At 44.5% G+C, this 11,533-nt stretch overlaps 1 pseudogene; it reads left to right on the top strand.

The window, feature by feature from the left end:
• Positions 1 to 36: 36 nt before the first annotated feature.
• Positions 37 to 1,863, top strand: LOC121656373 (annotated as a pseudogene).
• Positions 1,864 to 11,533: the final 9,670 nt, after the last annotated feature.

Raw genomic sequence — 11,533 nt, forward strand, 5'->3', positions numbered from 1 at the left:
GGTGCACCCGTCACTGCGCTGTCATCTCGGACGTGGATGCACGGCGCAGTCCCGGAACCATTTCGCTGTTTCAGCGAGGGAGGGCGCTACCGCATCACAGATGGAGCCTACTATGGTGGACGGGCTGCAGGGTGCGCCTCCTCCCTCCCTCAGGTGGAGAGGTGGGCCGCACACGCAGCCCCACCCTGGGTGTTAAGGACGATTTTGAGGGGATACAGGTTGCAGTTCGCCACCGTTCCCCCTCGTTTTGCCGGCATTTTGCATTCCCAGGCTCGAGGGGAGTCAGCCCACGTTTTTACAGGGGAAATCAGCTCCTTGTTAAACAAGGGAGCGATTTGTGTTGTACCTCCTGCCACAGTTTCAGAGCGGGTATTACTCCAGGTATTTTCTGGTCCCCAAACGGGATTCGCCCTATCCTGGATCTTCGTGCTCTGAACAGATATCTCCGGAAATTAGGGCTGGGCGATTAATCGATAAATTGAATTTTTCTGTTTTCAGGAGATTTATTTTTATGAAAATCGGGATTTTTTTTTACAGTTAGTTTAGCAGCAGACTTAGCCCTCACTCCACACCAGAACGGTGTTTGTCTGACAGATTTTCAGTGAAGTGACCCTTCACTCATGCCTGGGATTTAGCTGTGCGTATAACTGCAGTGAGAAATGCTGTTCTCTATGAGATGCAAAGTGAACTTACTCACAAACCCTAGTTAAGACAACCTTCATCAGGGAATTATTTCTGCAGTGGATCCTGTACGATAAGGATCCAGATGGAAAGAGATCACGGATGCATTGTGTCTCATATTTCTATGTACGTTGTTTATATGGTGGAAAAGCTATGACATTATATGCTTAATTTTTGCTGGCATTCATCTATATAAACAAATAAATGTTTTTAATAAGTCTATTTATGTTTTGTAAAAGAAAAGAAAAAAAATCGATTAAAATCGGAAATCAGATTTGGTTATAAAAAGTCAGAGATTTTATTTTTAGGCCATATCGCCCAGCCCTACCGGAAATACAAATTCAGGATGCTCACACACGCATCACTGTTGCGTCTTGTGCGACAGAACTATTGGTTCACTTCTGTCGACCTGAAGGACGCATATTTCCACATCCCTATCTACCCTCCTCACAGAAAATTCCTGAGGTTCGCTTTCCAGGGGATTTGCTACGAGTACCGCGTGCTTCCTTGCGGTCTCTTCTGAGACCACGGGTGTTCGTGCGGTGCAAGGAAGCGGCAATAGCTCCGCTGAGGAGCCAGGGCATCTGCTTGGCCACATACCTGGACGACTGGCTGCTGCTGGCACAGTCGGAGCAGGAGGCCAGGGCGCACACGCATGTTCTCGTGGAGCACCTGTCCGATCTGGGTTTTGTGATAAACACAGAAAAAAGCGTGCTGGCCCCAGCGGGCGCGGACCTACTGTCCAGAGACGCGCCTGTATACGGGGAATGGACTCTGCATCCAGAGGTTGTGGGACAGATTTGGACCCGTTACAGTTGGGCCACAGTAGATCTGTTTTGCCATCAAGAGGAAAATGCGCACTGCGCTCTGTTTTATTCTCTGCGCAGCATGGATGCTCCCCTGGGCGTAGACGCACTAGCGCACGTCTGGCCGCCCGGGCATCTTCATGCATTCCCTCCCCTGGCGTTGATACCCCCCACTCTGGCCAGAGTGAGGGAGTACGGCCACACACTGATATTGATAGCTCCGCTTTGGCCTGCCATGTATTGGCTGGCAGAGATATATCAGTTGCTGCATGCTCAGCCTTGGCAACTCCCACTACGCAGGGACCTGTTATTTCAGGGGAGGGGGACTGTCTTCCACCACACCCAGAACGCCTGGCACTGTGGGCTTGGCCCCTGAGTGGCTCAGTCTAGTCAGCTGTGGGACTCCCACAGCGGGTGATTTCCACTATACAGAGTGCTCGAGCCCCCTCCACTAGATCTCTGTATGGTTCTAAGTGGGGGGTCTTCGTGGAGTGGTGCAATAGACACAGCCACGTTCCTCTTCAGTGCCCAGTAGGGGTGATTTTGTTATTCTTGCAGGACCTGATTGACAGGAAGAAAGCCTTCTCCACGGTAAAAGTGTATTTGGCAAGCTATTGCTTGCCTGTCATGTGGGGTTTGAGAAGCACATGGCGAGGTCAGCACCCATTGGTCTGCCGCTTTATGAAGGGCGCATGCAGGCTCCTTCCTGTGTCCAGACCGCTGGTACCACCGTGGGATCTGGCTGTGGTTCTGGAGGGTTAAGGGCTTAAGGGTCCTCCCCTCTTACCGGGTATGATGGCGCCTGTGTTTGGCTTTGCCGCTACCGGCAGCTGTCTGTCTAGCAAAGCGGCGTTACTGCTGCTTCTTGCTCTGCCGTTTTTGCTTAGTTCCACTAACGTTTTTGCTGCTATAGTTTACGACCGCCTGACACTTTTATCCATCGGATCTTTCATGATCGGAAAGGATACCTCATCTCCATGCGCTGGTGTTCTCCATTCTCAGCTCCCGGAGGCTGGTTTCTCATCTGGCGTCTCGGGATCACGCAGACCGCGGAGGAGAGGAAAAAGAGCTGGTGTCCAGGTGATGATCAGGTTGCTCTGGAAGTGTGGAGTGTCCGGTAAGCAACGTCGAGCGTTCATGGTCAACTGTGCTCAGTCGTTTTCCATGGGTGAGAGTTTTTCCTCCGCGTCCCTGCCTGGACATGCAGGGCCTGGACTTCTGAGGCCTTGCTATCTTCGGAGTGTTCATCCAAACTCTTCGTTTGCTTGGTCTCATTTTCCCGTTGTGAATGGATTACCAGAGAATCATGGAGTTAATCCACAGTTCCTGCGGCCCTTGACTCGGGCTGTCTCTGTAAAAAAACAGGCCCCTCTGAACTTGGCTCTCCTTTAATGCCCGATCTACATCAAAAAAAACTTGTGTGTTGAACGATTTAATTCTCTCTAAAAATCTTGATTTCCTGCTTCTGACTGAAACCTGGCAGCGCGCCTCGGACTTTTCATCTCTCATTGAACTCTGCCCAGCTGGTTACTCCTTCATCGGTCAGCCTCGGACATCTGGCCGTGGAGGCGGAGTTGCTGCAGTTTTTTAGGACCCGTTTTGCATGTCGATCCGTGAACGTCGGACACATTGCTTCGTTTGAACTGCAACTGATTAAAGTGGGTGATAAAACACCTTTTACTGCGCGATTGTCTACCGTTCCACCTGGTCAAACAGTCGGTTTTTAGTTGAATTTAGTGACTTAGTGGCTCTCATATAGCCACTGATCAAGTGGTTATTTAGGTGACTATGCGGATTAGGACCATATTTGTGGACAATGATGCTGTTCATCCTCATACACTAGTGCAGAATTAGTTGAACTGCGTTTGTCTGTGTTGCCTGCAAAGTAACATACCATATTGACGTTGGAAGACGAGTGTTCCACATGTTCAGCAGGAACCAGCGGACTGATGACTGGTGTCTGAGTGGTCACCTGGTGATGGGGTGGCCACAGAAGAGGTGGAAATCTGCAGCTGGACAAAGGGAGAAACACCATGAGTGTTGTTGTGCAGGAAATTAATGATGGTGACATGTTGTTCTGAGATGAAACCTGCTGAGACTCTGTATCTACATCTTACCTACAATTGGGGACACTTGACACACATACACTTTCTAATTAAACCAAATTGGGGACACTCATGTATTTTTATGTCTTCACCAAAAATACAACAACATCTGATGCAACAACTCAACACAGACGATCACTATTTGGGCAAGAGAAGCACACTGAAGTATACAGCTCTCATATAGCCACTGATCAAGTGGTTATTTAGGTGACTATGCGGATTAGGACCATATTTGTGGACAATGATACTGTTCATCCTCATACACTAGTGCAGAATTAGTTGAACTGCGTTTGTCTGTGTTGCTGCAAAGTAACATACCATATTGACGTTGGAAGACGAGTGTTCCACATGTTTAGCTGGAACCAGCGACTGATGACTGGTGTCTGAGGGGTCACCTGGTGATGGGGTGGCCACAGAAGAGGTGGAAATCTGCAGCTGGACAAAGGGAGAAACACCATGAGTGTTGTTGTGCAGGAAATTAATGATGGTGACATGTTGTTCTGAGATGAAACCTGCTGAGACTCTGTTATCTACATCTTACCTACAATTGGGGACACTTGACACACATACACTTTCTAATTAAACCAAATTGGGGACACTCATGTATTTTTATGTCTTCACCAAAAATACAACAACTGATGCAACAACTCAACACAGACGATCACTATTTGGGCAAGAGAAGCACACTGAAGTATACAGCTCTCATATAGCCACTGATCAAGTGGTTATTTAGGTGACTATGCGGATTAGGACCATATTTGTGGACAATGATACTGTTCATCCTCATACACTAGTGCAGAATTAGTTGAACTGCGTTTGTCTGTGTTGCTGCAAAGTAACATACCATATTGACGTTGGAAGACGAGTGTTCCACATGTTCAGCAGGAACCAGCGACTGATGACTGGTGTCTGAGGGGTCACCTGGTGATGGGGTGGCCACAGAAGAGGTGGAAATCTGCAGCTGGACAAAGGGAGAAACACCATGAGTGTTGTTGTGCAGGAAATTAATGATGGTGACATGTTGTTCTGAGATGAAACCTGCTGAGACTCTGTATCTACGTCTTACCTACAATTGGGGACACTTGACACACATACACTTTCTAATTAAACCAATTGGGGACACTCATGTATTTTTTATGTCTTCACCAAAAATACAACAACATCTGATGCAACAACTCAACACAGACGATCACTATTTGGGCAAGAGAAGCACACTGAAGTATACAGCTCTCATATAGCCACTGATCAAGTGGTTATTTAGGTGACTATGCGGATTAGGACCATATTTGTGGACAATGATACTGTTCATCCTCATACACTAGTGCAGAATTAGTTGAACTGCGTTTGTCTGTGTTGCTGCAAAGTAACATACCATATTGACGTTGGAAGACGAGTGTTCCACATGTTCAGCAGGAACCAGCGACTGATGACTGGTGTCTGAGTGGTCACCTGGTGATCGGGTGGCCACAGAAGAGGTGGAAATCTGCAGCTGGACAAAGGGAGAAACACCATGAGTGTTGTTGTGCAGGAAATTAATGATGGTGACATGTTGTTCTGAGATGAAACCTGCTGAGACTCTGTTATCTACATCTTACCTACAATTGGGGACACTTGACACACATACACTTTCTAATTAAACCAAATTGGGGACACTCATGTATTTTTATGTCTTCACCAAAAATACAACAACATCTGATGCAACAACTCAACACAGACGATCACTATTTGGGCAAGAGAAGCACACTGAAGTATACAGCTCTCATATAGCCACTGATCAAGTGGTTATTTAGGTGACTATGCGGATTAGGACCATATTTGTGGACAATGATGCTGTTCATCCTCATACACTAGTGCAGAATTAGTTGAACTGCGTTTGTCTGTGTTGCTGCAAAGTAACATACATATTGACGTTGGAAGACGAAGTGTTCCACATGTTCAGCAGGAACCAGCGACTGATGGACTGGTGTCTGAGTGGTCACCTGGTGATCGGGTGGCCACAGAAGAGGTGGAAATCTGCAGCTGGACAAAGGGAGAAACACCATGAGTGTTGTTGTGCAGGAAATTAATGATGGTGACATGTTGTTCTGAGATGAAACCTGCTGAGACTCTGTTATCTACATCTTACCTACAATTGGGGACACTTGACACACATACACTTTCTAATTAAACAAATTGGGGACACTCATGTATTTTTATGTCTTCACCAAAAATACAACAACATCTGATGCAACAACTCAACACAGACGATCACTATTTGGGCAAGAGAAGCACACTGAAGAATACAGCTCTCATATAGCCACTGATTAAGTGGTTATTTAGGTGACTATGCGGATTAGGACCATATTTGTGGACAATGATGCTGTTCATCCTCATACACTAGTGCAGAATTAGTTGAACTGCGTTTGTCTGTGTTGCTGCAAAGTAACATACCATATTGACGTTGGAAGACGAGTGTTCCACATGTTCAGCAGGAACCAGCGACTGATGACTGGTGTCTGAGGGGTCACCTGGTGATGGGGTGGCCACAGAAGAGGTGGAAATCTGCAGCTGGACAAAGGGAGAAACACCATGAGTGTTGTTGTGCAGGAAATTAATGATGGTGACATGTTGTTCTGAGATGAAACCTGCTGAGACTCTGTTATCTACATCTTACCTACAATTGGGGACACTTGACACACATACACTTTCTAATTAAACCAAATTGGGGACACTCATGTATTTTTATGTCTTCACCAAAAATACAACAACTGATGCAACAACTCAACACAGTACGATCACTATTTGGGCAAGAGAAGCACACTGAAGTATACAGCTCTCATATAGCCACTGATCAAGTGGTTATTTAGGTGACTATGCGGATTAGGACCATATTTGTGGACAATGATACTGTTCATCCTCATACACTAGTGCAGAATTAGTTGAACTGCGTTTGTCTGTGTTGCTGCAAAGTAACATACATATTGACGTTGGAAGACGAGTGTTCCACATGTTTAGCAGGAAACCAGCGACTGATGACTGGTGTCTGAGGGGTCACCTGGTGATGGGGTGGCCACAGAAGAGGTGGAAATCTGCAGCTGGACAAAGGGAGAAACACCATGAGTGTTGTTGTGCAGGAAATTAATGATGGTGACATGTTTGTTCTGAGATGAAACCTGCTGAGACTCTGTTATCTACGTCTTACCTACAATTGGGGGACACTTGACACACATACACTTTCTAATTAAACCAAATTGGGGACACTCATGTATTTTATGCTCTTCACCAAAAATACAACAACATCTGATTCAACAACTCAACACAGACGATCACTATTTGGGCAGGAGAAGCACACTGAAGTATACAGCTCTCATATAGCCCACTGATCAAGTGGTTATTTAGGTGACTATGCGGATTAGGACCATATTGTGGACACTGATTACTGTTCATCCTCATACACTAGTGCAGAATTAGTTGAACTGCGTTTGTCTGTGTTGCTGCAAAGTAACATACCATATTGACGTTGGAAGACGAGTGTTCCACATGTTTAGCAGGAACCAGCGACTGATGACTGGTGTCTGAGTGGTCACCTGGTGATGGGGTGGCCACAGAAGAGGTGGAAATCTGCAGCTGGACAAAGGGAGAAACACCATGAGTGTTGTTGTGCAGGAAATTAATGATGGTGACATGTTGTTCTGAGATGAAACCTGCTGAGACTCTGTTATCTACGTCTTACCTACAATTGGGGACACTTGACACACATACACTTTCTAATTAAACCAAATTGGGGACACTCATGTATTTTTATGTCTTCACCAAAAATACAACAACATCTGATGCAACAACTCAACACAGACGATCACTATTTGGGCAAGAGAAGCACACTGAAGTATACAGCTCTCATATAGCCACTGATCAAGTGGTTATTTAGGTGACTATGCGGATTAGGACCATATTTGTGGACAATGATACTGTTCATCCTCATACACTAGTGCAGAATTAGTTGAACTGCGTTTGTCTGTGTTGCTGCAAAGTAACATACCATATTGACGTTGGAAGACGAGTGTTCCACATGTTTAGCTGGAACCAGCGACTGATGACTGGTGTCTGAGGGGTCACCTGGTGATGGGGTGGCCACAGAAGAGGTGGAAATCTGCAGCTGGACAAAGGGAGAAACACCATGAGTGTTGTTGTGCAGGAAATTAATGATGGTGACATGTTGTTCTGAGATTTTTTATTTATTTTATTTATTTAACCTTTATTTAACCAGGTAAAAAAATGTTTGAGAACTAGTTCTCATTTACAAACATGACCTGGCCAAGAGGCCCCAGCAGGAATAAATAACGTACATACATATAAACAGACAACTGTGCATACACAGGACCACAATACAACAATACAATACAAATAAAAAAAACGCAGAGTGAGTACAAATATATAAAAATGAAAGGGGGAAAGGGAGTAGAACACAGTGTATAAGACGGATTTATGTGAGAGAAAAAGTAGTGGGTAAATGTTTGTATATAAGGGCGAGTCAGCATCGTCAGCAGGAACAAGTATCTACAATAATCTGTTGAAGTCTCTGTCTAAACAGCGAAACAGATATCAGAGCTGGAAGTTTGAGAGTGTTCTGCAGTGTATTCCAGTCATATGCAGCGGCAAAGTGGAAGGCGTTACGGCCAAAAACAGTGGCGGTTTTGGGAATGATGAGCTTAATAAATTCGGTTGACCTGGTGTGATAAGTGCTGCGAGCGAGGTGGAGAAGAGATGAGAGATAGAAAGGTGTCTTGTGTAAGATTGACTTGTAAATAAAAGAAACCAATGATGGAGTCGCCGAGTGTGAAGGGAGGGCCAGCCCACCAATTTATAGAGATCACAGTGGTGGGTGTGGAAAGGGGCGTTTGTGGCAAAGCGTATGGCTGAGTGGTAGAGAGTGTCTAGTTTTTTAAGGGCTGAGCTTGGTGCCATTTTATAAATGATGTCGCCATAGTCAAAATTGGGAGTAAAGTCAGTTTGACTAAAGTGCATTTGGTTGCGTAAGTGAAAGAGGCTTTATTACGGAAAAGAAACGCTAGTCTGGCTTTTATTTTGGCTTGGAGATTATTTATGTGGGTGACGAATGACAGAGATGAATCCAGCCAGATGCCCAGGTACTTATAGGAGTTGACATAATCCAAAGCCGTGTCGTCTAGGCAGGTGAGTATTGGTAGGGTGTCAGCGCCAGTTTTCCGACTAAAAAGGATGCACTTTGTTTACTGGAGTTGAGGCGAAGGTGAAGGTTGTGGAAGGACTGCTCTACTGAAGTGAGGCTGAGTTGATGAACAGCTGCAGCAGCTTGTGGGGAGGGCCGACTGAATACAGAATGGTGTCATCGGCGTACAGGTGGATCCGAGAGCTGCCAGCAGCTTTATCTATGTCATTGATGTAAATGGAGAAAAGGGTGGGGCCCAAAATAGACCCTTGAGGCACACCTTTGGAAATAGTGAGTGGTTCTGACATGATATTTTCTGCTTTCACTAACTGGGCACGGTCAGAAAGGAAGCTGGAGAACCAGTCACAGCAGGAGATGGACAGACCAATACTGGAGAGCCTTTGTAGAAGGATCTTATGGTCAACTGAATCAAATGCCTTGGCAAGGTCAATAAAGGTGGCTAAGCAGACCTGCTTGGAGTCTAGTGCTGTGATGACATCATCCAGGACCTTCGCGGTGGCTGTTATACATCCATGGCCAGGCCGAAAGCCAGACTGCAGGTCAGATAGAATGTGGTTTGAGTCAAGGAAGCAGTTTAGTTGTTTGAGCACTAGCTTCTCCAAGACCTTGGCTAAACACGGAAGTATGGAGATGGGTCGGTAGCAGTTTGGATCCGTGCCGCAGCCACCTTTGAAGAGTGGAGAAACCATGGCTGATTTCCAGTCGGAGGGGAGGATGGAGTACTGTAAGGACCTATTAAACAGACTTGAGACAGGTGCTGCAATAATGTGAGCAGCTGCTTTCAGGAACATGGGATGAAGACCATCAAGGCCAGCAGATTTGTTTGGATCCAGCTTAGTGAGCTCATCCTGCCACTTCTAAGATGGAGAAAGGTGAGAAGGAAAAAGGTGTGTTGTTCAATGGAGAAGGCTGAGAATCTAATGAGGCTGAGTCGACCTCACTTGCTGAAACCTGCTGAGACTCTGTTATCTACGACTTACCTACAATTGGGGACACTTGACACACATACACTTTCTAATTAAACCAAATTGGGGACACTCATGTATTTTTATGTCTTCACCAAAAATACAACAACATCTGATGCAACAACTCAACACAGACGATCACTATTTGGGCAAGAGAAGCACACTGAAGTATACAGCTCTCATATAGCCACTGATCAAGTGGTTATTTAGGTGACTATGCGGATTAGGACCATATTTGTGGACAATGATACTGTTCATCCTCATACACTAGTGCAGAATTAGTTGAACTGCGTTTGTCTGTGTTGCTGCAAAGTAACATACCATATTGACGTTGGAAGACGAGTGTTCCACATGTTTAGCTGGAACCAGCGACTGATGACTGGTGTCTGAGTGGTCACCTGGTGATGGGGTGGCCACAGAAGAGGTGGAAATCTGCAGCTGGACAAAGGGAGAAACACCATGAGTGTTGTTGTGCAGGAAATTAATGATGGTGACATGTTGTTCTGAGATGAAACCTGCTGAGACTCTGTTATCTACGTCTTACCTACAATTGGGGACACTTGACACACATACACTTTCTAACTGAACCAAATTGGGGACACTGCTCTAATAAAGCAAAATCCGAAAAAAAAATTATTTAAGCCCTATTATTCAGTTTTGCACAATAGGTTGTTGGATGTCCAGTGAATAATGTTTGTGTAAGATGCATGCATATTTTAAGGACCCAACATCAGAAGAATAAAAAAGATCATTTACAGACATCTGTTGCATTTCTTTGTACATTGTAAATTAGAAGATGGGTAACCACTTGTCATACCTGTTTGCGCCAAGGCCAATCTGATTCTCCATAATTGTAGGTAATCTCTTCCCCTGGCAGAATGTCTCTGATTGCAAAGAGACAAAGGTGCGGCATGCCATCCACTTGAATTTGTCGCATTTTACAATTTGGGGTTTTGTGCTCATCATTCACCAGTCTTCCAAGTGACTGGTCCTCCAGAGATGCATCAATACTATTTAGAAATAAATGGATTAATGCACAACAAAAACATTTCCTATTTAATTGAATAGTGTCATTCTACCTAAAGTATCAAAAATTCTAACAAATCAAAATACAAACACAAAGTCTTAATGGATATAGTTTGTCTGAGCTCACCACAGTAATTACTAGAGCAAGTTTTTAATCTTATTAAACCTGTACAATAAAAACACTAAACACGAACAAGACAATGCATCATAAGCATACAGAAAACAGAGTCATAGATACAGTGACTGATATAACCAAAAATAAAATGATTAATTAATTGGTTGTGATATTTTAAAATACTTCATGTATTAACTATCAAACTGTAAAAAATAGGGAATATGTACTACTGGACCAAGAGTTGATAGTAGCAGATACTCAATATTATATTCTTTAGAGACAACCCTAATTGGGACTTGGACTGGAAAATTGAATATTCAGCCTTACTTACCACCAAGATTTCCCTTTCCATTGAAAATCAAAGCGATATGTTGCTTCAGTTTCACTGTATGTTTCGATGACAGGAGGATTGTCTGGAGAATGTAGTTTCCCTCTGTACTCTAGCACAAAATCTCCTTTGCTGAAAGGTTCTGAAGTAAAGACGCCTCGCCCTTTATGAGAAAATGAAAAACAAGTAGGCTAATGCTATCCTTGTATCAACCAGGCCAGTAGTAGATCTCTTACACTGAAGCTCATATTTAAGCACAATTAATACATGTAGGGAAAATAATACAAGGGAAATAAAGACTGACCTTTGTAAGAGTTCA

Source organism: Melanotaenia boesemani, chromosome 17 (assembly GCF_017639745.1).
Source record: "Melanotaenia boesemani isolate fMelBoe1 chromosome 17, fMelBoe1.pri, whole genome shotgun sequence".
Classification (NCBI taxonomy): domain Eukaryota; kingdom Metazoa; phylum Chordata; class Actinopteri; order Atheriniformes; family Melanotaeniidae; genus Melanotaenia; species Melanotaenia boesemani.